Source organism: Cottoperca gobio, unplaced genomic scaffold (genome assembly GCF_900634415.1).
Source record: "Cottoperca gobio unplaced genomic scaffold, fCotGob3.1 fCotGob3_406arrow_ctg1, whole genome shotgun sequence".
Classification (NCBI taxonomy): domain Eukaryota; kingdom Metazoa; phylum Chordata; class Actinopteri; order Perciformes; family Bovichtidae; genus Cottoperca; species Cottoperca gobio.
In genome coordinates, this window is record NW_021166992.1 from 37,053 (window position 1) to 43,052 (window position 6,000).

At 45.2% G+C, this 6,000-nt stretch overlaps 1 protein-coding gene across 1 annotated transcript in view; it reads right to left on the bottom strand.

The window, feature by feature from the left end:
• LOC115005940 (chloride channel protein 2-like) overlaps positions 1-5,327 on the bottom strand; it is a gene marked incomplete at its 3' end in the record, with an annotated part of 41,624 nt that extends 36,297 nt beyond the window's left edge. Inside the window, 1 exon segment of the mRNA XM_029427932.1 lies at positions 5,283-5,327.
• Between the last annotated feature and the right edge of the window lie 673 nt (positions 5,328-6,000).

The window sequence follows — 6,000 nt, forward strand, 5'->3', positions numbered from 1 at the left end:
CCTCCTTACCACCCCTCTCTCCCCTCTCTCCCTCTCTCCCTCCCCCCTCTCCCCCTTCTGTCCATTTTTTTATTCTTGCTCTCTCTCCTCGGTAAGAAGCAAATGCCTGTATACCTGCTGAGACTAATTTAGGTTGCCTTGGATACGCAGCGCATCTAGTTCCTTGGCTTGGCATCAGGAAACTGTGAGTGCACACGTGTGCTTTTCTTTTCTTTGTTTTGTTTTGTAGTGGAGTGAAACGACAGATATCAGATACTTAATGCTGCACTTTTATAAGGTCACAGTACTCGCAGGAGACGTGTTATGATCCTGTAAGAATTACTCTTAACAAGAGTTGAGCTCCTAAAACCTTTATTATCAGTTATATTAGTAGAGTTAACGGACTGTATATAAGAAGTGGACGTATTCAGCGTGACGTGGTTTCTGGACGACGGTTTTGAAGCCTTGAGTTTTTGGCCGTCGCCATCTTGGATTTTTTGGAACCAGAAGTGACACGAGAGGACGGAGTGAAACCGAGCGACCAAAATGTTACAATTACATTTTAGAGGGTTTAAGTTGTAAGACCAAAACGCAGACAACAACCAAACTGTACAACGCCGTGGTAACGACCTGTCAATCACAGGTAGCCCCGCCCTAAAGCAGACACCGCTTTATCCTCTATTTTAAATGTTTCCATCAGTTACTAAATGAACATCATGTGAAGAAGACTTGAAACTACAGATTGAGACATAAACTCATCAGGAAAATGTTACTGAGGAAATAAATCAAGAGAGAAGAAGAAACATGTTCTCATAGACGTCTATACAACCAGAGGAGTCTCCCCCTGCTGGATGTTACAGAGAAGTAGAAACATGTTCTCATAGACGTCTATACAACCAGAGGAGTCTCCCCCTGCTGGATGTTACAGAGAAGTAGAAACATGTTCTCATAGACGTCTATACAACCAGAGGAGTCTCCCCCTGCTGGATGTTACAGAGAAGTAGAAACATGTTCTCATAGACGTCTATACAACCGGAGGAGTCTCCCCCTGCTGGATGTTACAGAGAAGTAGAAACATGTTCTCATAGACGTCTATACAACCAGAGGAGTCGCCCCCTGCTGGATGTTACAGAGAAGTAGAAACATGTTCTCATAGACGTCTATACAACCAGAGGAGTCGCCCCCTGCTGGATGTTACAGAGAAGTAGAAACATGTTCTCATAGACGTCTATACAACCAGAGGAGTCGCCCCCTGCTGGATGTTACAGAGAAGTAGAAACATGTTCTCATAGACGTCTATACAACCAGAGGAGTCGCCCCCTGCTGGATGTTACAGAGAAGTAGAAACATGTTCTCATAGACGTCTATACAACCAGAGGAGTCGCCCCCTGCTGGATGTTACAGAGAAGTAGAAACATGTTCTCATAGACGTCTATACAACCAGAGGAGTCGCCCCCTGCTGGATGTTACAGAGAAGTAGAAACATGTTCTCATAGACGTCTATACAACCAGAGGAGTCGCCCCCTGCTGGATGTTACAGAGAAGTAGAAACATGTTCTCATAGACTTCTATACAACCAGAGGAGTCTCCCCCTGCTGGATGTTACAGAGAAGTAGAAACATGTTCTCATAGACTTCTATACAACCAGAGGAGTCGCCACCTGCTGGCCTGGAGAGAGCCGGAGGTTTCCGCTTGGTGTATATTGATGTTTCAGTCAAATATCCAACATTTCCATACAAAATAAGATGCTAATATTGTACTTGTGTTTTAGAAAGCGGTACAGTAAGTGACGCTGTGTATTTATCTTTGGGGAAAATTGGATACATAGCTCTTTATTCCTTTAACAGTAATACACGGCAGGTCCAACCAGGGGCTCGACTCAAGACAGAACCGATCGTCATCGCTGAAACATCAATATAAAAACTCTGACATTTGCTCGGCTCCCCAGAAATGAAAATCTAATATACAAGAGACTTTATTAATGAACATTATTAATGGAAAAGGCTTCTCAGAGGCAAAATGGATCTTTTGTACACATCTGTACCATCGTTTCAAACTGATCGATAACTTCTATTCAAAGAATCAGAAACACTTCTTGTATTAAGACTGAAGGGGAGCAGGAGGTCGGCAGAGTGAACACACAGGAAAACCACCAACAGTGCACATTCTCTGCAACCCCTCACACATAAAACCCAATTATTCAAATCCCCCCTCATTGGTTATGCAAGGTGAAGGCTGTATATGGGTGTAAAGGGTAAAACTGCCTCATTCTGCACAGTCATGCCAATGAGGCCAATTTCATGAGCGTGTGCTGCCACATTTATTATGCAGCTTCATGCACAAGGAAAAGACTCCATCAGAAATGTGTTTAAAACCACCATCTTAATTATTGGAGTTAATATAGATACGCAAATCTGACCATTCAGCTCTTCTGCTTTTTAAATAGGGATAGATAGGGGGGGGGGGATACAGTATGTATAGTGGAGTATATACTCCATGTACTGTCAAACAAACGTTGGAGGAAACTTATATTTAGTGTAATATTTTTATTTATCTGATGATCACACCCAAAGTAAATGTGCACATGAACCAAGTGGCTACTTTAATATGCAATTACCTCATCACCATACAGCAGGGACTACTGCTGCTAACCTGCCACACTATCTCACCCAGCTTGAAAGCTTCGTCACTAACTGCACACAACGTTAAGAGTTTATTTCTAACACGGCGGAGGTGTGTGTAGACGTGGATCAGCTGACTCAGTTAATGGGATAACTTCCTATATCCTTCCTAACTTCCTAACTTCCTATTCACTAAGATGAATAAAGTTGATGAACACACCTCGCCTCTGATGAATCATCTGATTCCATTAGTATGAACCTATTTTGTAAATGAGCCGTGTGTGCCGCTGCAGATAAGAAGGGGAGACAGGAACACGGCACAGGGGAGCACGGAGTTAAGTGGGAGAGGGAAAGGGTAAAAAACTAACAGGACAAATGGTCCCCTAAAGACAGAAAGGAATGGTTGGAGTAATAAAACCAACAACGTATCTGTAAACGTCTCCTCTCGTCTGCGCTCCCTCAGCGCGCTGTAACTGCAGCATCTCCTCTCCCTTCCTCCACATTCATCCGTTATCTATCCATCTTCCCCTCCTCGCCCCCTCCCTCCATGTTAATGTGTCGTCTATGCTAATGAGATGTTGAAGGAGGTGATGTTTATGTAAATGTCCTGTAACAGCGTCGGCCCCGGGCGAGCGGGCGAAGCGCCGCGTCTTGCACTCAATCACTCGGTGTGCTCGTCGAGTAGCGATGGCTGTGACACCCGTCTTATGGCTGCAGTACAATGTCTGCTTAATGAGGTGTAATGTTGTATAAGCACACACACACACACACACACACACACACACACACACACACACCAGAGTTATTATGCAGAAGCAGCCTCGGCATCCCTCTTTAATCTCTCCAGAAGAGTGTGTGATGTATGTTTAAGGATTCTTCAGGGAGCCACAGTAAAACCCACTCGCTCATCTGAGACGTTCTGCATTTAAACGTTCTGCACAAACAGGAGCTTCCTGTCCCGGGTCAGAACCCTCTGGTACTGGTAATGTGCAGAACATCTGAAGCTGAAGTCTGACACACACACACACACACACCTTTAAGAATGTCACCAATATTGGATTAAGCATTAAATCAATATTTTGGAGTTTAATCCAGTAGCAATATATTATTAAACATTAATAATGTTCTGCATAATAACAAAATACAAACAATCTTTAAAAAAAAGATCCCATAAAATAGTTTTTTGATAATATATGTATTTATATATATTTAAATCAGGCCTCTGATAGACGAGCTTTGTAAGTGTGAAACTAATTCTATATAAATATAAAACAAAGGATATAAAGTTGATAAATACGTCACATCACCAATAATATCAGCCAACACAGATGTTAAATAAATGTTTAATAATACTACCCCTGGGCGTGTGTGTGTGTGTGTGTGTGTGTGTGTGTGTGTTTACGTGGCAGCAGAAATGTCTCGTAAAACACAATGAGTTGTGCATCAACTCTGAGGACGATATGATGGAGGAAGCAGCAGCTTCATTTCCACACACACACACACACACACACACACACACACACACACAGAGTCATGAAAGGCAGATGGTGGTACTGATGATGACAAGAGTAAGTACGTTTGAAATGCATTTCTGTGTGTGTGTGTGTGTGTGTGTGTGTGTGTGTGTGTGTTTTCCTGGATGGAAGCCTGGAAAGCCAAAGACCTGCTGCTAACTCGCTGCACAGCTTCTCTCCTTTTCTCTCAATTGATTTTCTGCGTCCAATCCCAGACCTCTGCTATCATCACCCCCCCCCCCCCCTGCTATCACCCCCCCCCCTCTATCTCTACCTTTTATTTATTTCTGTCCCTATTCTGTCTTTTAGTTTCTCCTCCCTCTGCCCCCCCTCTTTTAATCCTCTCTCCTTCATCCTTCCGTTTCCGCCGTGCATCCGTTCATTTCTATTTCTCTCTTTTTATTTCGCCCCCCCAGCCCCCCCCATCTCTGTTGCAGAGTCAGCACTTCCTTTCTGCAGTGCTCTGCAGACGAGTGCGCCACTAATTTACACTTTTATTCCCCGGCAGAACCAGTTTCAGAGCATTTCCATTGCACATGCATTTACTATTCTTTAAACTGACAGCAACACACACACACACACACACACACACACCTTACATGTGAGGTAACTAGCGAGGTGTGTGTGTGTGGCCATGGCACCTTCATCCGTTATAAGCAGCAGAAAATAAGACATTGATCATCAGACTTGTCCGTAGCTTGCACTGCCTAATCATAACCATTCATCTCCCCCATCTCACACACTCACACTCACACACACACACTCACACACACACACACACATGTTCAGAGCTCTTTATTACTTTCCATTACGCCTGGAGTGTAGCTGTAATAAGCCACACACAAGGTGTGTGTGTGTGTGTGTGCTACTTTACAAACCGCAATCTCACCAGACTTGTGCTTTTATTTTTTTTGCCCTCAATACACACACACACACACACACACACACACACACACACACACACACACACACACACACTTTTGAACTGATGGCGGCATTAATAACATTAATAAGTCGCAAAGCCGGGAAAACTTTTCTCAAGCGCTTAATAGAGTTGGAGCAACACTGACTTATTACAGATTAATGATGGAACAGATGCAGCAGTATTAGCAGTACGGGGTGAGTGAAGGACTGGGGGGGGGGGCTGGGGGGGAATGAGACTTTTTACCAGAGAGAAAGTCCTTAGCTGGAGCTTGCAGGACATACGGGTACCCTGACCCTGAGGACAAATAGACCACACAACATCGTTAATCACAAGCAGCGTCCCCGAGTATCAATGTTACAGATACACTTTCTCTCCCCCCCCACCCCCCCCCCCCCACAATCCTTCAAACAAGTTTCCTTTCCTTCAAATCTGAAAAAGAAAAATGTCTCTTGATGCATTTTCTACGTAACATTATTAGTTTGTGATTGATGAGCTCTGAGCAAACTCTGCAGCACGACACACGAACGAGCAGCGGAGGAGAGGGGGCTAACCCCCACACAGGGAAGGGTGAGGAAGAGGAGGAGTGATGAGAGGAGGAGGAGAAGGGAGAGGAGTGATGAGAGGAGGAGAGGGGGGGAAGAGGGGAGGAGAGGAGAGGAGAGAAGGGAGAGGGGAGAGGAGTGAGAGAAGGAGGGGAGAGGATGAGAGAGGAGGAGAGGGAGAGGAGTGAGGAAGGGGAGGAGGGAGGGGGATGAGAGGAGGAGGAGTGGGAGAGTTGAGAGGAGGAGGAGAGGGCTTGAGGAGGGGGGGAGGGGAGGAGTGTGAGAGGAGGAGTTGTGAGAAGGGGGTGATTGATGAGAGGAGAGGAGAAGGGAGAGGATGAGGGGGGGGAGGAGGAGGATTGAGGAGGAGGCGGAGCGGGTTTGATTGGATGCGCGGATGAGAGAGGAGGGGAGAGGGA